Here is a 25,000-nt window from a genome sequence, read left to right on the forward strand (position 1 = left end):
AGTAATAGTAGCACTCTACTGGTACATCCTCATTTACAGAGCCTGTCTTCAGTTCCACGAGCTTCACTTTAAGAAGAAGCAGGATGACGTGTTGGAAAGGATTGCGAGATGACAAAAGGTCTAGAAGGGAAAATTATATGCGGGAGCAAGTAGACATCTTATAGCAAAAAAGCCAAAAACAAAAAAGTAGATAATTTAAAGAAGAATAGGCTGACAGTTTTAAGACCATAGGAAGTTGCCGTATAGTGAGTCAGACCTTTGCTCTAGCTACCTCAGTATTATCTATTTTGTTTCAACAGAGATTTTTCCCAACCTTGTTACCCTCTGAGGGTTTGTTTTTAAAAAAAATCAAGGCAAGAATTGGACTTATTACAGTGGTACCTCGAGTTACAAATGCCTCAGGTTACATATACTTCAGGTTACAAACTCCGCTAACCTCGAAGAGTTACCTTGAGTTGAGAACGCCTCTAGTTAAGAACAGTTTCAGGTTAAGAACGAACCTCCGGAACGAAGTTAAATTCGTAACTAGAAGTACCACTGTACTGGCTTAGTGACTTTTGAAAATTCTGAGGGTGGGGTGATAGCAAACTCTGAAGAATGGATTAATCTTTGGAGGGTTGGGTGAATTTTCAGAATTATTGGGTTGTATCCAACTTTAGTCATACTCAGAATAGACCCATTGGAATTAATGGATATACATTAGTCTTGCCCATTAATTTCAATGTGTCTGTTCTTATTATTACCAACACTGGATACTGACTTTGGATGCAACCCTTAATCTTTTTTTATAGATGAGGTGGTAGTTTAGGATTTCTTTCTGCTTTTTCAATAACATAAGTGAGCTTTGCTGTCACTGTCAGCAGCCCAACCATGTTCTTTGGATTGAATGTCCCATGAGAGTGACAGCCATTCACCATCTCATATTTACTGGAAGGAGAAAATTCTGAATTTTTGCACACGTCCCAAACTCATCAAATCCCTCGCCTCCTCACCCCTACCCAGTTTCACAGTGGATGGATGGTCTTGCAAATGTGCTTTTGTGTTTGTGTGTATTTCGTGTGGATATTTGGCCCAGCTTAAGTTCTCCTATGAGTTGCAGCCCGTCTCTTATATACTGACATTTGAAAGTGTTCTGAACGATTTCAGAAATTAGATGGAATCTATTGTCCCCTCTACTCTGTGGGTACAGAACAGACAGGTGTCCTGACCAGATGTGATGTCCATCACCAAGGGGAAGCGATGGCCCAACCGAGATGGAGACTATTTGGCCCAAAGTTCTAGCATAGATTGGAAGGCAAGCCAAGGCCCCTGGACAAGGGAGCAAGGTGCTGGTTCTGGACCACAGCAGTCTTGTACCTAAGACAGCAAAGGCAATATATTGGAACAACTGATACCTCAGATGAAATTCCCACACCCTAAGTTGAAGCCCTAACTCTAATTCCAGAACTGTGGGGTGGGGTGTGCTTATTCCCCGGTTAGAGTTTGGATTTGATATCCCGCTTTATCACTACCTGAAGGATCTCAAAGCGGCTAACATTCTTCTTTCCCTTCCTCCCCAACAACAAACAAGGGTGAGTGGGGCTGAGAGACTTCAAAGAAGTGTGACTAGCCCAAGGTCACCCAGCAGCTGCATGTGGAGGAGCGGAGACGCAAACCCGGTTCCCCAGATTACAAGACTACTCTTAACCACTACACCACACTGGCTCTCTAGTTAGAAAAAGGACTCCAAGTGTGCCTAGAGGCATTATTAATACTAATCACACATTACAGTGTGGTAAGCAATAATTAAAAACAGTTTCTAGTGAGGAGCCCTCCTTCAAATTAAGTCATGTAACAATGTTTCAGAAATGTACATTTAGGTCTAATAGGGAAACTTCCTTTTGTACTTTTTCCTTTATAAAACACAGGCAACAACAACAACAGCAGCAGCAACAAAAATACAACTACCAATATAGTTTTATCAGATCTTCTCTAGTAGGTAAAGTCAGGTAATGGTGACAGGTAAAGACAGGTAAGGGCTAGGTTTATATCTTTAAAAGCAATATGGTTCACAGTTATACCGGGATATCTAAGTGCATTGCAATTTCCTTCTTAGGGAGGTTATAGAATCACATTCCTGGGAAATTTTCAAGAAGACAGTCAAGTATCATGTGTGGGCCTGATTTCTCACACTTCTAGCAAAAAGAAAAGAGAAAAAAATGTGTGTGTGTTGGATGAAACTGACTGTGAAAAGTGCCGCCGTTCACATGTTGGGGGTGGGGCTTCACAAAGGGATGGTACTGATAGACTACATAACATAGTATGCCCTGCCAAGTGCTTACTAGTTGCACCACTGTACTGTTTGCAAGAGGGCCACTTATACATCAGCTAAAAAGGGAGCACAGAACCACACAACATTTCCATATGCTAAATTATATGTGTAGATACAGATGTAGCAATAAATATAATTTAAATAGAAATGCAATACAGTCATACCTCTGGTTACAGACGCTTCAGGTTGCGTGTTTTTGGGTTGCACACCACGCTGAACCCAGAAGTATTGGAATGGGTTACTTCTGGGTTTCGGTGCTCACGCATGCGCAGAAGCACTAAATCGCGCTTTGCACATGCGCAGAAGCGCTGAATCGTGACCCCTGCGTGCACAGATGCGGTAGTGCGGGTTGCGAACACTGCGGGTTGCGAACGTGCCTCCCGCATGGATCATGTTCGCAACCCAAGTGTCCACTGTACATCTCACTACAGTAGGGAAGACTGTGACCAGATAACATGCGTGCCTGCTGTCCAAGTTCTAACTGCTGACTGGCAATGTTTGGGACCTTGCTCTCACTTTTTATGGTTCTTAATTTTTAAACTGGATGTGGACTGGGCAAACCTTCCAATAGAGAATTCCTTCAGACGGAGTTGGGGGAATGATCAATGGTTAATGCTAGTAACAAAGATAATTCCCTGTATAACCCTACTTCCAGTAACAGTACTGAGCCAGTATTGGTCTGACAATGTGGTCCAACATCAAACAGCTGGAATTGAGAACTGAGTTAGTAGATGATACTGCACAGTCTTGCATAGGGCCCCTGTACATCATTTGAAACAGAAAATGAGAATGAGGGTAAAATATTGCCAAATCAGAATGGCAGAGTTGACTAAAATTTGGCTAGGGTCATCCTTTGTATAAAGAAGAAAAACCGCCACAGAATCTCTTATGGCACTGCTCAAATTTAACAGACTACAATTGCCTCCTGATGGTCCTATATAGATAATAAATTAATACAGCATATTAATTTATTCAATGCAGCATATAATTAGCATGATTCCCTATAATTCTAAATGTTATCACCTTTATCACAAAAATAAAGTGACCATCCCTGGTAGTGACTTGCACCTAAGGGTTAATGTGGCATAATGGATATACTGGGTTTAATTTCCCACCTAGCCATGAGGCTCACTGGATGTCCTTAAGCCTGTCACTATAACTTACTTTATTTCAAGTATATGTATGTTGCTTGTCATCAGAAAAGACTGCAAAGTGGCTTACAAAGAGGGCCAAAATTAAATAATATCATATATAATGCATCAACTCTATAAAATAGGGTTCCCCACATCCGATAAGTTCCCACTCATTCAATACCCACACAAACTGCACACTTGTACATCAGCCATCCTAAACTTGAACACATTCACCCACAGGTAATATACAAAACAAGGCTGTAAAACATTGACAGGCTAATACTAAAACCAAATTTAATCTCACACTCTACCCACTCCAACAAAATTGGCATGAAGTTCATTAAAATATTCACATTTATGTCGAGGTATAATGTATGGCTGAGGAAGTACACTCTCACCCTAGTCATCAGCCCCCCATTCCTAGCTCCCACCTGATTAGTGGTCACAATCCAATATCTCCCATACCTGCACAATGCACTCACCCCAAGTGAGCACTGCCCATCCCCACACCCAGTCAAGGCAAAACATGGCTGTCCTATCACTGCAAAACAGTTGTGTCTTTTTTTACAAGCTCAGTGGGCAGAGATGGAAAGTCCAACATCTTCTCCAATGTGTTGCCAGAGGATCCTGATCTCTGGGGTTGGTAAATTCAACAGGGACTTGAGTGTTCAAGGTTCATCCTCCACAGGGATGTGAGGAGTAAAAGGGTGGGTCACAGTGTTCACTGTCCTGAACTCCTCGAGAGAAGGGTTAGACAAAACTGTCAGAAATAAATAAGTACTTTGATGGTAATGAGAACTATCTAGCAGGTATGAGAATTGTAGAGAAAATTCAGCATTATTCTGCTGAGCTACTATGGCTGGGTTTATAAGAAGAGATGGGGGAGATGGGGAGAGGGATACAAGAATATACATCCTTGGCTGTATTTACAGGTCGCTTTTTACGTACTTTTATAAATCTAAGTCAAACCCTACTCATTATTCCAACAGAGGCTTTTAATTCTGTAATGCATATTTAAACAGTATTATTAAAAAACAATGTGCCAACTGCCATTGATGTGAGATGTCGGGCATTGCTCCTTTGAACCCATTATCATGTCACTGGACCTGTTAAATTTAGCTGTTTCTGTTGCTCTTAATTGGGTTGTGCAGCATGGAGCAGTAGAGCTTGGTCTCGGTTAATGCCATGAATTACAATAATCATATTCATTTTGCAGAACAGACCCATACTAAAAGTAAACGTGGGTATTCAAAACAGAGGCTTGCTTCAAAGTGTGCTAAAAAGGATATGAAGTTATAAGCTGATTTATGTATTTAATATCAAATAAATACACTTTAGTGGGTCTGTCTTTCTTCTGTTTACTCACACTATGTGTTGCTAGGTTGTATCTGCCTACACATTCCCAATGAGGTCACAATCTTAGGTACCCTTATTCAGTGGGGGAAAGACCCATTGAACAACGAGGGATTTGCTTCTGAATAAAAGCCTAAGGTTGTGATACAAGTCTTTCTTCCTCCTGTTACTACTACACTCCTGGAACTGTTCAACTCAGCCTTATCTCCATAGTTCTCTCCCCTACCCCACTTACTCTTTTTTCTTAGAGGCCCAGATCCACTAAAAATCTGTGTTTTACTGTTGGTATGGTTCTCAACCAATCTGCCTCCCTAAGAAAACAGGTTTCGCCCTTTCATTTTCAAGTCAATATCAGTGCATGAGGAAAGCTGTTTTGCTATCACAGGGGTTTTTTTTTGGGGGGGGGGATATTGTACATCCACCCTGGCTGGCACTCTGGACCCACTATAAACCCACCAACCCAAGCTGCTGGTCTGTGTCCTGGATGTGCCCAAAACCATGGTCTCCACCACTCTTTCCCCCGGCACAAATAACTCCACACCCAGATACCAGATTTTTAATTTTATTTTAGGAATTGTTTGTGTGACTGAAAAATGTATTTGAAGGCTGGGTGAATCTAGACACAGCATTAAATATGTATTTGCATTTAACAGAACATTTAAAAATAGCATATAGTGGAGGAAGTTGTTAATTGCCAGAGTAGCAGCTGATTAGGAATTCCTGAGGAAAACCCCCCATCTGAAGCTCCTATTTGCATTGGGAGGAAATTCCCCATTGGCACCAGTTAAGAAAGCCTGAAGGACCATGTAGTGAATTGGGTTTTGGTGAAAAAGAAAGGAATAGGCAGCCAATGCTTACCTATCTCTCACTGTGGCATATGGTTATGACACTATCAGGAGATGAGTATCAATTTTGATTTGTTTGTGGGCCGGTTAGATGACTTTGCTTCACAGCAAGTGTTATCTGTCCCACACTTTCCAGTGCATTTTCCTATCACTTTTCTTAGTACTTCTTAGTGATCTTTCCAGGAAGCAGATGAGTTGTGCAAAACCTCACGATGAACTATGATTGTACAACCTGAATTTACCAGTATGTGACTCAATCCACCTGAAAAGAGTGACAGTGCGGAAGTGCTGCATTACTCTTCTGTCTTCCCAACAGCCCACGTCACTGCCAGTTACTGAGGGCGAAAAGGCAAGGCAGCAGAAAGCTTGGTGTGGCTCCAACAGTCCCCCTGCTGCCTTGCCCCTCTCTCTCAGCAAACAGCAGCAATGTGTGGTGTTGGGAAGCCAGCAGAGCAACGCAGCCCCACCCACACTTAGTGGCCTGGTTTGCACATCATGGTAAGCAAAACTATGTCTTACTGGGAGTGTGTGAACATGATGATTCTTGAAGTAGAGCCAAGCACAAAGGGCCAATAAGGAGCAAAGCAGTCGCAATTTCTTTTCTGGGAGCCGGAACCTTCAAGCTATGCCATAGTTTGTATCACCTGAAAACACAGCCAGTATAGGACAGCCTTATACATTGTTTTTTATTGCACGCCTCAACTGAGTCAAAGGAGCATAAATGAACCATACTAGTACAATACTTGTTGTTAAAGGAATATTGAGATGTTATTAGTATTTGCAATAACAAGTGAGGCAGTGAAAACAACAGTAATTTCAACATGGATAGTTTAGTTTTGTAATAATGTTAGGAAAAACAAATGGTTACTTCAGTTACCTTCTTGCAAAAAAACTCCAAAACACAGCCTAAGCCAAGAAATAAATTAATTACAAATTGTACTAAAGGTTTTGGACCAAGCTGAAGCTGTTACAAATGCATCATTTTTTAAAATAGTAATTATTCTGGGTGGGTGGAAAAAACCTGGCACATATTATTTTCTTAAGTAAAACATAAGAGAGAACAGATGTTGTGATGACTGATGTTTCTTTTTGGCCTTCTTTCTTTAAAGATATTTGGCCCATTGCAAATAATCTGAATGCAACATTTTATCTCAGAATTGCTATCATGTTGTTACCAAGCTGAGGAGAAAACATGTTTTGAGGAAGAGCTAGGATACTGTGGCAAAATGTCAAGAGTCTGCAAAAAGCAAAGGTGAAAGGGGGTGGGTGGCAATGAAATCTGAGTAAATAACCATAAATGTAAAGAAACACCAGGACTTCTGGTCTGAGGTGGAATGAGAAAAATGACCAAAAGACAAAGATAGGAAACCAAAATCTGGAAGTAATTATGGTCAAGTGAAGACAACTGAATTCCATATTACCTTGGTGGACGTCTGTAAAGGCAGTTTGAGGAGGTATTTTGGTAAGGTTTACTTTTTGGAGCTTAGCAACATAAATTTGTTGTCACTGAACTATTAAATAAAAGAGACACATGTTGGCAGAGAGTTTGCAGCGCAGGGATGGAACTGATTAAGGGACAGCCTATGAAATAATAGCTTAAATGGCCCCTCTGCAGGATTTTAATATCCCATGACAACACTCAATTGTCAAATTCAGCTAGAGTGTCCAGGATGCTACTAAAATTAAGCCAGAAAGTCGTAGATTTATTCTAGTTTTTTTCTTCTTCTCTTCAGTTAAGCACAGGAAATGCCAGTAAGCTGTGAGAATATAAGTAAAAAATAAGAAAGCATGGGGGGGGGGGGGGGAGAGAGAAGGATGGCCTACACTTTTAAAATAATTTTTCTGCCATTAAATCTACAACAAATGTCTCTCACCTACACACGATAAAGAGGCAATGTGGGATTTTAATTGGACTTTTGGCTTTTCTTCATTTGATTTAAACCTAGGTAGAATTTCAAACAATAATACTGGAACACCTGGTTAACACGTTAGATGATACGTATAGTTGTAAATTGTGGTTTTAATAGGTGCTCACTGGGGGATTTAAAAGGGTCCCATTGTTCAGCTTGGCAGATATTAAAAAAAAAAAGTTCATGAACTACTGGGATTTTAAACCTGCTGGCATGATTTTAATATGCTTCAAAGAATGTAATTTGATAATTTGCCCAAACTTGTGCCCAATTTGTGAACAGAGTATCTAATGACCATGTTATGTCATTAAAATGCCCTGATAGAGAAATAGCCATAACATTCTGTTTTAAATTTATTACAACAATCCACTTTAATGAACAGCAACAGTTACTGAAATCCGATAATCATCATACTATACATACATAATGAAAGAAATGCATAAGCCAGTTCAGAAATGAAATATAAGTACATACTTCATATATATTTGAACGGTAAGAAATTGGGAAGAAAAACAAGCTTTGTATTATATTATTATTATTATTATTATTATTATTATTATTATTATTATTACGAGTATACTGAAGTGCAGGAAATCTGAAGCTTTTAGCCAGTGAGGAAAGAGTGTTTTAAAAGGTGGCAGGGAATGAGAGGATTCAGCCCTCCACCTATGCCCTGCTTGATAGAGGGTGGCCACAAGTCCTGCTTTACAGAGAGCAGTCCTCTGTTCTAAGTGCTGCCTCATTTGAGGCCATTCTAAAGACAAAGAACCATGAGAAAGTGTAGAAGGGGCATTGAAGTTGCCCATCAAGAGGAGAATTTGTTCAGCAGACCTAGTAGGCACACAGGTGACCTAGTTGCTGTCTTCCCCAATATGGTGAGGGGTTAAAGGTAAAGGTAAAGGGACCCCTGACCATTAGGTCCAGTCGTGACTGACTCTGGGGTTGTGGCACTCATCTCACTTTATTGGCCAAGGGAGCCGGCGTACAGCTTCTGGGTCATGTGGCTGGCATGACTAAGCCGCTTCTGGCGAACCAGAGCAGCGCACGGAAACACATTTACCTTCCCGCCGGAGCGGTACCTATTTATCTACTTGCTCTTTGACGTGCTTTCGAACTGCTAGGTTGGCAGGAGCAGGGACCGAGCAACGGGAGCTCACCCCGTCGCGGGGATTCAAACCGCCGGCCTTCTGATCGGCAAGTCCTAGGCTCTGTGGTTTAACCCACAGCACCACCTGCATCCCTATGGTGAGGTGTTACAATTTCTAAATTTGCATTAGGCATATAAATTAGCATATGCAGGTTTAATGTGAATATGTACCCTATTTCCCCCTCTTTTTGGGTGATGCCTTTCTGGCAATGCGTAAGTAGCCACTTTTGCATTTTTAAATAAAACAAATTGTTTAAAAACCGCCCCAAGCCTCCAGGGTTCTCTTCCCCAAATCCTGGTAGCACTGCACCAGAACTTCCCACTGCTCAGAGAAATGGAGACTGCATAACAATCCTTCTTCATCGTCATATTTACATACGGATTTTGAGCTGGAAAATGGACCCCTGAATCAACTCACACAAAAACTTTTTTTAAAAAAATTACACCAAACCCAGTTAAAACCCAGTGATAACATTAATAAGACATAAACAGCAATGGGAGGGAATGATTCCCCCCCCCCTTCAGATTAAAAGCTAGGTCAAATTAAAAAGCTTTATAGTGAAGAAGCCAATGGATGCTCTCAAGAAAGGGAGGCAGAGCAATGCCTGTGAGGTTGAATGCATTGGGCATGCAGGATTATATTAGACGGGGCAATCCTTCAAATATTCTCTGGTCCCATACCTACCTTGAGGTTTTACTGCTTTGTGTTCTAGTGTTGCCCCCTACTCTTTATTCCTACCCCTCTCATTTGATTTGGATTTATCCTTTCTGGGACGGCCTCGGTCCAGTATACCTGAAGGAGCGTCTCCACCTCCATCGTTCTACCCGGACACTGAGGTCCAGCACCGAGGGCCTTCTGGCGGTTCCCTCACTGCGAGAAGCCAAGTTACAGGGAACCAGGCAGAGGGCCTTCTCGGTAGTGGCGCCCTCCCTGTGGAACGCCCTCCCACCAGATGTCAAAGAGAACAACAACTACCAGACTTTTAGAAGACATCTGAAGGCAGCCCTGTTTAGGGAAGCTTTTAATGTTTGATGTATCATAGTATTTTAATATTCTTTTGGAAGCCGCCCAGAGTGGCTGGGGAAACCCAGCCAGATGGGCGGGGTATAAATAATAAATTATTATTATTATTATTATTATAAATCTGATAAGTTTTAAAAAAACAACCCTGTTGCAAGCAACTCATTTATTATAGCACAACAACCCATTTACAGTATTGAGCTCCAGTTTGGAAACATCCGCTATCATCTAGGTCTGTTGGCATTTGCAATAGTGAATTCAAAATCTTATCCATTCATACTTATATAAATACTGTGTGTCCTAAGAACTCAGTTATAAGGACTCCCTAGTGTGCTGACAGTTACTGAAACGGGACTTGTTACTGGAGTTCTTATGGAGGTTAAACTCCCACTGAACTGTAAATTTCCTTTAAGAAAAAAAAGTCTGAAGAACAACCTGCTAATAGCTTTTATAACAATTTTGTCCTTATTTTATATCTCATTTTATTTTATTTTATTTTAACTAATATAGTTTAGATGAACTGTTGATCTTTTGGCATCTTATGCTAAACAAACCTACCAAACCTTTCAAGGTTCACTGCTACGGACCTACACATACTAACTAAAACTCCCGGTGCAAAATGCTATACGACAGAAAGGTCTCTATAGGTCCCTTGTAAAAAATCTTTTGCATGCCCCAAGAGTGTCTTATTCATTTCAACAGGAAATGCCAAGGGAATTTGTAGGTAGGCTGTACTTGTTTGGGTCCCCCCTCCAACCCCCAGAGCCAGCATTTAATATGGGGGGGGGGGGGAAGAAAGAGGACATGATTTATAATAATGCTCTAAAAACTCTTCAATTTTTATACTTCTAATACTGAAACAACATAGTGTGTCATTTTAACTAGCACAAGAATACATCGTAATATGTAATTTGCTTATGTTTTCCCGGGCTTTGACCATTAAATAAGGTAGTTGGGAAGAAGATTTTGGAGATTCTGTCAATAGCAAAGCTGCATGCTCTGGTGGGCTGTCTGTTCCTTCAGACTATAGCAGAGGATGAAAAGGGACTGTAGGTGAGGCCAGATTAAGGCAGTTGGGAATTCTGCTGCTGTTTCCAAAATACCCTTCCTTCTCCCCAAAAGGAACATATGAAATAAGGTACCATAAAATAAGTTTTATGGCATTTAAAAGACTAACCAATGTATTATGGCACGAGCTTTTCTGTACTAAAAAAAAAAGGCACAGTGGAGCATTTGGATTTTACAAGGATCAGCAAAACACAAACAAAAAGCAGTTTGACAACCTTGATAAACAAAAAGAAGATCCTTTGAGCCTACACAGTTTAGTATTTTAAACTCATGATTTTTGTTCACTTCCTGTTTTGGGCCAATCACCAACTCTTAGCCATCTGTCATGGATGCTTTAGCTGAGATTCCTGCATTGCAGGGGGTGGGACTATATGACCCTTTGAGCCCCTTCCAACTCTACAATTCTGCGATTCTACCTCACACGGTGGTTTCAAGATATAGAAAGGAGGTATAAATAGCTGCCGAAAGAGGACTTCAGCTTGTATCATATTTTGGTTCTATTAACCAGTCTGATGCATCTTTGTACTATAAAGGGTCATCTTTTCTGCTTCAGCCAAAGTTATATTCTGGCCTGTTTATTACGTGCTTTATTTGCATGAGTCCCATTTGTATTCGACTGAGCTTACTCTTAGGTTACCGCCCACAAGGAACTGAGTCCTAAGAGTTGTTTCTTAGCCTTGTAGCCACTGAGGGTTCTGGAAATTGGAAATATCTGCTTCCATTTTTCAGTGGGCAAAATGGTCCCATGTGTTGGGTGGCCGAGACATTTAGGTTTTCAGCTGCCTCAGCCCATTAGAGCTCTCAGAAGATCTTATATTCTCCTGCAAGATCTCATGTGAGCTGGCCAGAAAAGCTAAAACTTCTCCTCCCATAGGAGCAACTTCTAGAGGCCAAGGTCCCTTGTCTCCCCGCCCCCAAATAAAATATTTGAGGGGACTGCACAGCAGAGTTGAAGAGAGGGCACTCTATCGTTGGTAAAAAAAATATCGTTGCTAAAAGTAACATGCTGGGAGAGGGAATTGGATGCATGACCTGTGACCTCTGTCCCCAGGTTTATTTTCTCTCTCCATGGATATATTTGGCAGAAGAGCCAGGATCTCTCCTCACCACAGAAAGGCAGCCATTTCTCTCAAGAAATCTGCCTTCTTTGGTTCAAACACATCTTCCATTACATCTCTTCTTGCAAATCAGTGAAGTCCCCCTAGTCTCCTATGCGTAGCACTGTCCCATCCACTTGTATCTTCCTTTTAATATGGCTATTTTCTTTTCACCTGGGAACTAAATTCTAATGGGAAAACCTTATTGTTTGACATTGGAATACCAAACGCCAGCGTAGATATACTGCCAAATGATCATGGTAGGATTAAATAGATTTTTATTTTTCTCCCCACTCCAACCACCAATGGCTGGCCAAAAATGCAGTCATTCTTACTTCCCTCCCCCGCTCCTGCTTTTATAGTAACAATAATTTAAAATGGTATATTCAGTGAAGTGAGAAAGAAAAAGGATTGCACCCAAATTACGGTGCACTACAAGAGAATTTAATTAAGAATATACACATTAGAATTTCAGTGGGATCTTCTATTTAATGTTACTTTATTAAGCCTTCTATCAAACCCTTTTTTATGTATATCAGTTGATATACAATTAATCTGTTCTCTTGTGAGGAAAAAAAAATAGCACCTGAGGTGGATGAAAAGTGTCAGATTATAATAATTATAAGCAGCTGTTCATTTGGAATCACCTCTGGCCTACATGGGGGATGCTGTGAGTTACCACTCCTCACAACAGCCCACCTCATTAGACTTGACCTTCCCAGCTGGGGATTTCATTTGTGTTTTTTTTAATGGATTTGTATACTGCAAATCATAACACCTCATGAAGACTGGCTCTTTGTTGCAATAACAGAAGAGAGCAATAGATTTTTTTAAAAAAAACATACCCCACCCCAAATCTGCAGCTACTGTAAACTGGTCAGATACAAGTGGTAATGCGGGTAACTTTTCAGAGCTGCTGCCTGTGTGGCAATCTAGATTGCGACGATGCCTTATCTGAGACAATGAAGATACAATTAGCATTCAAGAGGAAGCCTCTTGGAGTCATTTTTACCACAATTAGTAGAATAAATAAGTTCTGCCAGACTTTTTAATGCATTTGCGAGCACAGGGGCTGTTTCTTCATGGCACCACCTCTGGCAGGGTGACCATGGCTGTGCAAGAAAACCTGCCATCAGCAAAAAGAGAGCCTCCACGAAACATAAGCAAGCATCATTTGAGCCAAGCTTCAGTGGGGTTTAGTGCTGGAATGCATTTCAGAAGGACTGGGTTTAGAAAAAGTGTGTCTTTGGACATGTATAGAATTCCAGAACTACCGCCAGCCAGGCCGAGCAACTTCCAAACAAACACAGTCAGTCCCCTCTGCAGTGAGTCTGACCTTCCAGATCTTCTGGAATCCCACCACCTCCAATTTTTGAAATTATGAAGCACCCGGCATCAATGTATCGCAAATACGAATCCGAGAATGTATGCACACACATTCTAGCCTGTGGAAATTAAAGCAATATGCACGTACAGACTTATAGAGAAAATTAAGAGGGGTTTTTTTTTTGAGCTTCTCAACAATATATCTGGTTTCTTTCCCCCCTCCATTTATGTTTGTAATAAACTCACTCTCATACAATTAGCCTCAATTGTTTTTATATCTTCTGAGGCAATAATATAGGCAGTCTGGGGAATACAGTAGTAATCCACATACCTGTGTTCATTTACCCAAATCACTATGGTTACAGCCAGGGCAAATTGTTTACTGTGAGAATCTTTGGAGCCCCTTTCCAGATACTAATGACCTTTCTGTTCATCCAATAACATCAACAAACCAGGGAGGCTGCCCACACCATTAAAGCCAATTGCCTCTCAAGTTACTGAGGGACTTGTGCTTTTCCTCATTTATTTTCTCTCATCTGATGTAACTCACATGCCACTTTCTTGTCTTTAAAGAAGGGGAAAAACTGTGGATTATTGATTTGCTTCTGAACAGAAGACCAACCTAAAAGCCCCAATGAATTGTCACTCATTATTGAAATTACTGAACACTAATTAAACTGGCAGCTCAAATCCCAGCAGGCCACACTCATCTGAAGCTGAAATTCAGACACTTGGACAGTGGAAGAGAGAAAGCGTTAGCAAGCACCAGGATTGTAATAAGCTTTGCATTAATTTTTGTTTCTTAAAGGCGCACGCAGGGTTTGCACACCCAACACGCTACCCGTAAAAAAAAAAAGGTTAAATTCACAAAGCAGCTCCGCCTAGGTTCTTTTCGGTAGGTACTGTTGCAAATTAGTTGCCTGGAATCTCGAAACAAAACAAAACCCTGTTCTTTTCACTGTAATAAACAAAACAGGAAAAGGGAAGACAGTACAGCATTAAAGAGGAAGGCAGTACATGAGCACCGGCTAATGATTAACACCGGCTAAAAGACGCTGGTAAAGCGAGCGTAGGAGAGCTTAAAATTCAAATTGGCTAGGTGGAAGGAAACTGAGTCAGAATATATAAATAATCACATCACTTGGATGGAACTTCTCGAGCAATAATAAATGCTAAAGATCATTTAGAATTCATAGAGCCCAATTTAGGGGGGAAAAAATCTTTGGCCCATTTTCACAGGATGCCCAAGCTACCTATAAATTATGCATGTCCACAGCTAATCAATGGCCTCCCCCTCCCCCCTCCCCTCCTCACACACTCTTTCTAAGCAGTAACTCTTCATTTGTTCAACTTCAAAGGGGGCAGAGCAAGAAGGAAAGGGACTAGTCTAAGCATTTAATTTAAAGTAGATGCACAGGACTCTATCTGAAAATAGATTGGGGAGAAAAGGCCAAGAGATGGGAAGGAATACAGGAATTTGGAGGCAGCCTGAAGTGTGAAGCAGCGTCTTCGGTTTATAGAAGAGAAAGAACTGTTGGGGAGGGGGAGAGAAAGCACAACAATTGGAAATAAAGTGTTATTGTTTCAGTTTGGGGGTGTTTTTCTCTGGCATGGCACATCAGACACCAGTGTTGCCATAGAACAAGAAACTGTTGGATGACTGCTACCAATGGCATACCATCATGCTGGAGGTTCCTGCCTAGGAGACTTCACCAAAAAGAGGAGAAAGATGTTTTTTGTTTGGAAAGGCCTGTGTGTGTGTGTGTGTGTGTGTGTGTGAGTGAGAGAGAGAGAGAGATTTGGGCGTTGCTTCTACTGTTTCGGGATTTGAGCTGTGGCTCTATGGTTTCGTTACAGTTCTTCATATGGATTTTAGTGTTTTGAATTACTTAGGGTTGTTTTAAATGGTTGCAATGATCTTGAGAGGTGACATGGGGCGTCTTCAGATCTGGAATCATCGTTAGTTATTCGTTATTAAAAATCGATCACACAGCACTTTAAGCTAAATGCCACCTTTGTGTCCATGTCCTTATTTTGTAACATGCAAGTTCATCAGATGGTGGCTGGTGCTATAGGTAAGCACCAATAGCTGAAACATTTTGCTTCCTGAGGCAAAGGACAATATGGCACCCACAACCACAGTCCCATGTAAAGAACTGGGTATTATTTCCATACTGCTAACAGGATAGTGTCTTCTACCATACCTGAAGGCAACAGACTGGCTTCAAGGACACAGGGCAAACCATGTGACAGACATGCATGCCCTTACAGGAGGATCAGAGGGGCCCGCCACCACTGCCCCCTTGCACCTGCCACCTGAGGCAGTCAGCAAATGCTTGGGCTGGACCTGCAGTTGCAACCTCCCACCTGAAAGGGAATCAAGGATTAATTGGATATGATAGAAGTTTCCTTGTAGCAATTACAAAGAAGAAGCAGTGTAAGACCTATCATCCTATCAAACAACCCTACCTCAGCAGGCTTTTAATAGCTAGATTTCTATCTTTATTGGTTGGGTTTTTAATTTCTATTTCATCCATGTGGCCATGGGAGAGGAAACCACAAAAACATATTCTTTATCATCATCATCATCATCATTCTGTATCTCATTAACAGTTCCACCTTTGGCCAGCACCTTTACCAGAAGTTTAAAAAGATGGCTAGATAATAAGGCAGAAGAAAATCCCATTAAACACAATAGGGCTTACTTTCAAGTGAGCATGCACAGGATTGGGCTATTAATGGGCTTGTTTCCCTCACGCAAACCATAATGTAAATCTGTGTAATGGTGATTCTTAAGTGCCCTCCAATCCATTACTGCAGAAGAGCCATCCAGATGTAATAGGATCTGTGCAAACTGGTTTCCAGGTGCCCTGCATTGTTAAGTGTGTTCCATACTTTAGGAAACCACATCTGCAGGGAGGTTTGCAGAAACATAGTTTCAGTAATTGATCTTGAAGCCCTGGAGCTTTTGGCACATCTCAACAAGGCATTAAATTTTTTTATAAGGCATGTGTACAGAAAGCATGTAAAAACGTGAGGCTGTTCAGGTTTCCCAAGCAATATAAAGCTTTGGATAGTGTTTGTATAATCTTAGCACATTATAAAGAATAACTACTTAATCACCATAGATCTATCACCTTTCCCTATGCAAATATATATTTGCATTTACACACACACACACACACACACACACACACACACACTGCTTTCAAGAAATTACTCATAGGTGCTAGAACTAAGGAAGTCAGAGCCATGGCTTTTCGAAAGGGGGAAAAGAACATTTAAACAGTTGCATATATTTTAAGCATGCCCAGATTGAGCAAGATTGGCCAAACCTCAATTTCTAAACTTCTTTTGAAATATCTTGAAAATAGTAATAAGAAAGAGGGTCCCATGAACATGCAAAGAGTGGAAGGGGCTATTTTTCAGGGGGTGGGGAGAAAGTTTGCATATAATTGGGGGGACTTGTTTTGAGTAGTGTCAGTGCATTTCCTCAAGTGTCATTCCAAGGTGCATTGTGGGTAGAGGAGGATACCAGTCACCCATGGTGGTGATGGTAAAATAAAGTTTAAAGGGAGGGGGGATGGTTTAAAAAGCATAGCTGCCAAATAACTCTCTCCTAAAACATGGCAAATTTCTCTCCTGAAATTCTCCTTCCCTTTGTGAACCTGCTTTCCCCTTACACTGCTGAAATTTTCAACCAAGTTTATCAAGTAGAATTTCAGGTTTAGTGCTAGTTATGACAATATTATTTGAGTTTAGGGAGAGAACCACAAGTTTCTCTTCTGGAGAACCATAAGTTTCAAAAACAAGAAATGAAAGAATCAAGTAAACCACCAAAAAGAAAGAAAAAACGAACAGTTCCCTTTGGTATTCCGGTAAATTTGGGTGGACTTGTAAACTACGCACAAGTTGAAGCAATTGCATGACTTCTTCAGCATGTGCTGAACCTGGCACAGTCTCACTAAACCTGCTATATGCACATGCCAGTTTGGTTGTGTGAATTGGCTCCGAAAGTGTGAATTTCCTTTCGCGTACCGCTACTGTGACATTTTAGCAAGGATGGATTTCCATGGACATCTGCCATATATGAAATGATCATGGTGCAGCAGTGTAGTTATATGCCATCGTTTTATTGCAGCTAGGAGGGAGAGTGGTTACTAAGCCACAGTGCAATAATTCCAACCTTCTTTTGCAAGACATGTTCAAGGGGAAAATAATTTCCATATGTTGGCACTGCATCTTGACTTTTATATGGGTCAAAGGGACATTTATTCCCCAAGGTCATGTTTGGTTTCCTTTTTTTTAAAAAAAGCTACATTCCCTTAAAATCCTGGAGTCATCACTTTAAACAGCTCTAAGCAAAACTATTAATGCTCTAAACCTTTATTTTTATTTAAAAGAGTAAACCCTTTAGCCTTGAATATTAGTAGGATTCTGTCAAAGAGGAGATTTCTTTCCGAATATGATCTATCACAATATTAACTCATCAATAAATAATAAGAGGAAGAGCACATGATTTAAAAGATGCTGAAACTTCTGATAGCTGCCATTACAAGTGGGTCTACCTTATGACTGTCTGGAGTGCTTGTAGAAATGGCCAGTTGCCTTGTTAGGTAGAAGAAATAAGAAAAACAGAAACTGAATCGGTCATTACTAATATTCTTCACATCATGCATTTTGTTGTGCTGACCCATTAACCAATATACTGAACAGAGTGTAGGGATAGGGCTTATCATGCGGCCTAGGACCCTCGTACCTACAGGACTGCCTCTCCTGGTATGCCCTGTGAAGGATGTTAAAGTCCACAAATAACAACACTTTGGAGGTCCCAAGCTGCAAGGTGGTTAGATTGGTCTCAACTAGGGCCAGGGCCTTTTCAGTACTGGCCCCAATTTGGTGGAAAGCTCTGTCATAAGAGACTAGGGCCCTGAAGGACTTGACATCTTTCCACGGGGCCTGCAAGACAGCTGTTCTGCCTGGCCTTTAGTTTGGAACCCTTATGTTTCCCTCCCCTTGTGGTTTTGATTTATGGGCTACTATTAAAATGAGGCTGCATTCTAAATTGTATTTTGACCTGTATTTTAATAAACTGGTTTTTGGGTTTTTTTGTCCCCCCCCCCAATTATGTTTTATTGTAATTTTATTGGTGTTAACCGCCCTATTATCATTATTATTATTCTCTTCATTATTATCTTCCCCCTAATGAAAGATCTGCTCCTATCAAGGAGGACAGGCTGCAACAGCCACTGTCTTCTGCTCACTGTCCATTGACTCAGCATCAAATGGCACTCTGTGGATAATAATCCACAAACTAATATGGGTGTTCCCAAAATGATGAGCTTTGGAGACACTATAGCACTCTTTGAAAATACAAAAAAAAGGGATGTGAGAGCGATCTGGCTGCGACATCTGTCACCCCATTGATCGCCAGGGTTGATTCGGCTGATCTGGCTGGCTAGGCGGGTGTCCCCTTCCTCCCTCACCGCTCCATGTGCGTCCCTCCTGAAGCTGCGCGCTCAGTGGAAGAGGACAACCATCTCAGATAGAAGGAGTGTACCGTTCTTCTGTCAAGGGTATACGATAGCTGCGCTCCCCTGCTAGAACCTCCAAACAAGCTCAAGGTCCATTTGTAGGAGAACGTAGGGTAGTCAAGCTTCCAAGACTGCAGACACATCCAAGTAAGGCGCTGCATGTGGCAGTTTGCCATTCTAAAAAAAAAAATAATACAAAAAAAGTACCTTGTGCTGTGAAGGAGGCTGAGGAGCACTAGACAAAGTGGGTAGGCTACATTTGGTGACATGGGAGAAGTCAGTGGGAGGTGCTTTGTCAGACTACTATTCCATCTAATGAAGTACTGACTAATCTTATTGTTGAAGTTCTGTTTTTAAAGAGGAAGTCACTGTCCATTGACTCAGCAGTGGAGTGTCTGAAGGATCCAAGATTCAATCCTTAACATCTCCAACTAGGGCTGAGACCTTGGAGAGTGCTACCTGTGGACAATTGTAGATAATACTGAGTTAGAAGGACCAGTAGTCTCCTCTGACATAAAGCAGCTATTTGGGCTCTCTAAACTCTCAGCTGGGTTTCACCACCATCACCACTGGTCTTGCCAGCTAGAAAAGACAGGGGTCATCTGCCAACGAGCTACTATATCCTCCAAAAATATGTACTGTGCTAAAATGATGTTTAGTGCTATAGGTGATTGAGCATAGATTGAGTTCCCAAAAAGTGGAACAATGGTATTTTAAATCAAGCATGTACTAAACTCATTATATTAACTTAACATGTTCACTGCCTTCCTTTATTGTGTTTTCTTTTATTTATGGAAATATTGTTTAATATTTTGAAGTAATTTGATATAAAGACCTTTCTCTCAAGTAACGACAAATAACTAGGCTCACTGCCTCACTGTGCACTGAACAATGTAGTTCTACTGCAGATTTCATATATACCATCAGTTGTGGGGCAGGTGGTTGTGGCCTGACTGAAATGTCCTCATGGGCCTTAGTCTCACAGGCTGGAGGTTCCCAATCCCTGAATTATAGTGAACTAAATTCACAGAAACACATTAAAATGTCAGCTACAATTTAGCCTTAATTTCTTTTATCATTATTATTTACAACCTTTAGAAGACATCTGAAGGCAGCCCTGTATAGGGAAGTTTTTGAATGTTTAATTATGTTTTCATATATGTTGGAAGCCACTCAGAGTGGCTGGGGCAACCCAGTTAGATGGGTGGGATACAAATATTATTATCATCCTCATCCTCACAAAAGTCTCAAGCCTAATTCAAATCTACCCAGAAGCGCATCACCCAGGAAACAAACCCTGTACTTTTGCTTACACATTCATATTCATAGATGTATTATCCTAGCTATACATACACAGGTGGTCATGGATAATCACTTAATAAAGACTCATAGCTGTTGAACTTGAAAATTATTTTATCTTTAGCTTGGCTCTCCTAAAGAGGTAATTATTTTATTCCCACATTGCTTTTTTAAAAAAAATGGCAGCACTCTTTCAGAATTCTATGAGTCACTTGCATGGAAACTACAGAGCTGTTGCATTTGATTGGCTTTCTTGGCCCTTACAAACAATTTACATCTGTAGAGACAGGAATTTCAACCATTTCAGAAAGCCTGCAGCATTTACAATCCCCGCAGCTCTAATTGAAAGCTGAGCTGTAGCCATTTTCACTTTCCAAAGTTCAAAGAGAAATCCACTATTTAGAAACCAGTGGTCAAGAACTGTTGCCCAGAGAACAATGAAACTCTGGGACCTAATGCATTGTTAAAAGACATGGGAATTAATAAAGGTCTGCCCTCTCAGAAGAGAGGGAAAAAGTTGGGCCTTCACTCTACTCAAAAAAGGAAAGTTTTATCAACCCCCAGAGGTTTCACATCTCTATTATAGAAGGACTAGATTGTAAAATTTCGCCTGAGCTCATTAGTTATGGGAACTCCCAAGCTCTGCAGAGAAAAACATGGAATGTAGTAGCTCTTTATGAGTTAACTGCTTGCTTCCTTGCCACTGCTACTAGTTCAGGCTGTTTCATTTGAAAAACAACACTGTATACCTTCCTTTAAGATTAAGGATATGCTATAGTGGAACCATTTCAGGTTCCATTCAAGCCTACATCACATGTCACAAAATAACAATCACATGTCACAAAATAACATGTCACAAAATAACAATAATACAATGTGGTCTCATTCAGACATAACACTAAGCCACAGTTCATCACCACAGAAGTGAGCCTGAGAAAGCCTCATGGTCATGTGCTCTCATCTTCCCTTCTGGTATAGCCCCAAGGAAGAGATCAGAATAATTTTATTTCATTTTTAACCAAGCACAGGTGCAGTCTCCCCTCCTGCAGCTCCCAGCAACTTGAATTCAGGAGCATTTAGCCTCTGGCCATGAAGGCAGAGTGTTGCCATCATGGCTAGTAGTACTTTGTCTAATCCTCTTTTAAGCCCATCCAAGTTGGTAGCCATCACTACCATTTAACCAAGTAGTACCTTCTTTTATCCGTCCTGAATCCTACAACATTCAATTCCATTGGATGTCCATGAGTTCTAGTGTTGAGAGATGGGAGAAAAACTGTTCTTTATCCACTTTGTCAAATAATATGTGGCGTTAAGAAGAAAATAATTTTTGTGACATATTTCCCCATTACTTTCAGGAGCTGAAGGCGGGGTTGCAAGTCATAAGTTGAAACTTGCATGCAGTTTACTTTGCAATGCCTTCTGGAATGTGTTGTTTTTGTATTGCAGATGTTTTGGGTTGGGGAGTATGTGAAAAGTTGGACCACTGGCAAAACCAATAAAATATATATACATTCCTGCCAAATCTGAACAAAGGAGAAAGCCAGCATTTTTGTCCCAATTTTCTAGCAGCAAAAATAATTTATTTTCTTTCCAAGCTTTTATTTCTATTGTTTGCCTGATATTAAACTTTTGCCTAATATTAAACTAGGGATGACTAGCCCTTTTCAGCTAGAGGGCCACATTCTGTGCCAGAAGGAGAACTCACACTTTACAAAGCAAAAAGAGGGTGGCAGGCCTTCCAAAATGGCTGTGTATGTTAGGTCTGATTGACACTTCCAGGTTCTCTATCCCTGATTTAATCCATGTAAACTATCTTATGGCTTCTGGGGAGGGGACAGAAAAGAACTAATATAGCAATACAAAGGTAAGATTGTGGGCAGCTTACAGTATGAAACAGATTTGTAGTTTGTGTATGGACTGCTTGCTTTGCACACAAAGTGCTAAAAGAGAAGAAAAAGAATGCTGTTTAATTCAGGGAGTAGAATATGTAAATATATATGTAAAATGGGTCATACTTTGATGTGAATCCATATAGAAAATGCGAGGACTCATTTCTTTCTGATGTGCTGTGCTTGACATTTCTGATGTAACAGCTACGGAACACTTGAGAAAGAGAGTCAGCGTGGTATAGTAGACAGAATAGCTCTTTCAGGTTCAAACCGTACAACCTGTTCAAGGGCCTATGGAAACATGCAGTACTAGCTCTGCCCCTTCAATGATGCCATGAACCCCAGCAATGTGCTCAAGCCATTTCAGAATCAACGAATTCTGGATGGGATCACATTAATCACACAAAGATTTTCCAACTCAGGGGTGGGAACCCTGTTCAGTTAAGGTACAAAGGGTGTTAGAAACACACCAACACATAGTCTCAGTGAGGGGCAGAGCTAGCCCCATACATTTTCACATACCACTTTATATATCTAAAGTGGCCTTGAAGCGCTCTAAAGTTAGGCTTGAATTTGGATTCAATTATCTTCTCTACTAAGAAGGCCCAGGCAAAATTGGATGTGACACTAAACATGTCACTTGAAGTGTATATATTGTTTTTGAAATTGTTCATAGCCAACACTGGGGTGGGGGTGGGCAAGTGGGCATTATGGGAGTGGGGGACACTGCTGTGGGAAAGAAAGAGATAATTCTTTACAGCCAAATAAAAAATGGGAGATGCCCACAGGACAACTAGCAATTAGAAAACCAAGTGATGCATCACCTCCAACTTGGCCCTGAGTTTTATCTTATCTTATCTTATCTTATCTTATCTTATCTTATCCTAGAATGTTGTTTTGAGAATATAATGGGAATAGCAAGGAACCATATATGTTGCCCTGAGCATCTTGGAGAATGGGTAGGATAGAAATGTAATGAATGAATGAATGAATGAATAAAAATGCATTCAGTAAAACCATTTGTACTCAAGCCACATAGATTCAGCTATATATTCACCTCACCTGGAAAAGGTCTAGAAACCAGCTATTACAGCAATGCTGAAACTATAGGTGTGCTTACTGTTCCTCTTTAAAAGGAATCATCAGTTTGTTTCTACAAATGATTCTGGGAGAAGAGAAGGGCAGCACATCTCTTCTCATCTGTATCCTCTTCATCAACTCATTGGGATTCTAGTGATTTCACAGAAGCAGAATGGCTCTTTGCTAAATCGGCAGGTTTCCCAGGCGTGCATAGAGAGCTATAGAAAACGTTCACATGCTCCTGTGATTTATGGCAGCATCATGGCTTCCCATTATTGTTAGCGGGTCTGTAACTATTTCCATTTAAAAACCTTACTTTCATATAACTTCTCCATAAAAATTCACTCCAGTTTGAAACTTGCCATATGAGGCATCAGCCAAGCAACTGTTCCAATTGAGGGGACCGGGAGAGGGCCTTCAAACATCTCTCAGCAAGTTTTATAGGTAATTGTACCAGGTTAAAATGTAGCGCAACACTTCTCTAACTTTATCCTTGTGCAAATTTTGCTTTCAATTATTATTCTTTTATTAGTGATAGGGTATGCATGTGCGTGTGTTAAAAATACACAAGTGGCTATGGTTGAATACTCAATGAAAGGCTTGGCAAGACACCTATCAATCTTTGGTTTCAGTTTCTGAATCACAAAAAAATTAACTACAGACATTCATGGTGAACAGCAATTTTCATGGTGAACAGCTATTTTCAAAGTTTCAACAGCAAACAAGGATCCAATGGTTTATGGATCCAATCTTTAAACTTGTGGAACACTTAGTAAAATGAAGTATTTATGGATGAAAAGTTTTAAATTTTATATGTCATTCATTTACAGCATTTTGATGCTACACTGGCAATCAACTTTTGGATATTTGTCCATGCAAAACAAAACAAGTTAAGATGTGGGGATTCAGTTTCCTTTCCAGAGTATTTATACTTGTGCAAATTTGATTTCCTTAGTATCTAAAGGGCAGGAGAACCTTCAGCTCATGGACTTCATTAGCCTCCCCCCCCCCCACCTCTCATTTGACCCACAAGCCCTTTTTGGTCAAGTCATGCCTACCAGCTCTACTCCTGGCATTCTATATGACTTCAGGTGTGAGATAGGAAAATGTGGGGGTAGAATGTGCACCTATGTATCACAATATAATATTTCATACATCCGATGAAGTGTACTATGGCTGGTTTTATTTATTTATTATTTATTTATTTAATTTGGCAATTACTTTATCTTGCCCAGGGCAATCCAAAGCAACTTAAGCTTAGACAACAGGCAACAAACCAAGGTAGGTACGTTAAAACCAAGAGGAAAGAGAAATACATTAAAAACATCCTTCTCACTTCTAACCCTAACGCACCTATATGTTACTGGTACATATTTCCCGCTTGAAATCAGCCCTGACATTCTTTTTTCTTAATTTGGATTGAAGCTGGTTTGCATAAACGCATACTATTTCATAAGAAACAGCAAGATAGATATGGATTGTGGCTAATGTCATGTGTACATCATTTCCCAAGCAAGAAGAGGGAGGGGTCCTGGATTCAAAATAAATGGAATTGGGTACACAGTCTTTGTTTTCTATGAACAGCAACCTGGCAACTGTCATAAGATAAACTGCTTTTTAAACTCACCCCAATTTACATAATAGCCCTCGTGATTGTAAACTAGTTGTGTGGTTATCTGGATCCTGGTCTCTGTGAAGACTTGACAGTTGGAAGAATGGGTAAGTTGTTAGTGGGTGCCAGTTTGTCTGCCAGCCTACTTTTCTGCAATTCTGTGGACTGTGATCTTTCAAAAACTGCAGGAACTAAGTGTTTGATAAATGAATGATGTCATCAAACTGGGGTGACAATAGGTAGGTAAGTAGATAGAATGGTTTTAGTTGAAAGAGAATTGAGTTAATTTACACTGATGCTTCTCTAAAAGAAAAACATTCACATTCATAGTTCATGTTTTAAAAGAAATGGCACTATTAAGAACTCCCACACATG

General features: G+C 40.5%; 2 protein-coding genes across 5 annotated transcripts in view; one reads left to right on the plus strand and one right to left on the minus strand.

Annotated features, from left to right (window-relative positions):
* LOC308477990 (uncharacterized protein) overlaps positions 1 to 1,656 on the plus strand; it is a 23,872-nt gene extending 22,216 nt beyond the window's left edge. Inside the window, exon 4 of the mRNA XM_081007235.1 lies at positions 1,190 to 1,656. The gene's annotated coding sequence lies outside the window, so the exon portion shown is untranslated. The remainder of the gene's footprint in view (positions 1 to 1,189) is intronic.
* Positions 1 to 25,000, minus strand: part of LOC308477988 (uncharacterized protein) — a 256,849-nt gene that overhangs the window by 122,438 nt on the left and 109,411 nt on the right. For 2 of the 4 annotated variants that reach the window (XR_013986777.1, XR_013986779.1), the window contains exon 1: positions 21,236 to 21,347. The exons of the other annotated variants lie outside the window; for them this stretch is intronic. The gene's annotated coding sequence lies outside the window, so the exon portion shown is untranslated. Of the gene's footprint in view, positions 1 to 21,235; positions 21,348 to 25,000 lie in introns of those variants that run through there. 4 annotated transcript variants of the gene reach the window in all.

This window comes from Podarcis pityusensis, assembly GCF_964106645.2.
Source record: "Podarcis pityusensis genome assembly, chromosome: 5".
NCBI classification, from domain to species: domain Eukaryota; kingdom Metazoa; phylum Chordata; class Lepidosauria; order Squamata; family Lacertidae; genus Podarcis; species Podarcis pityusensis.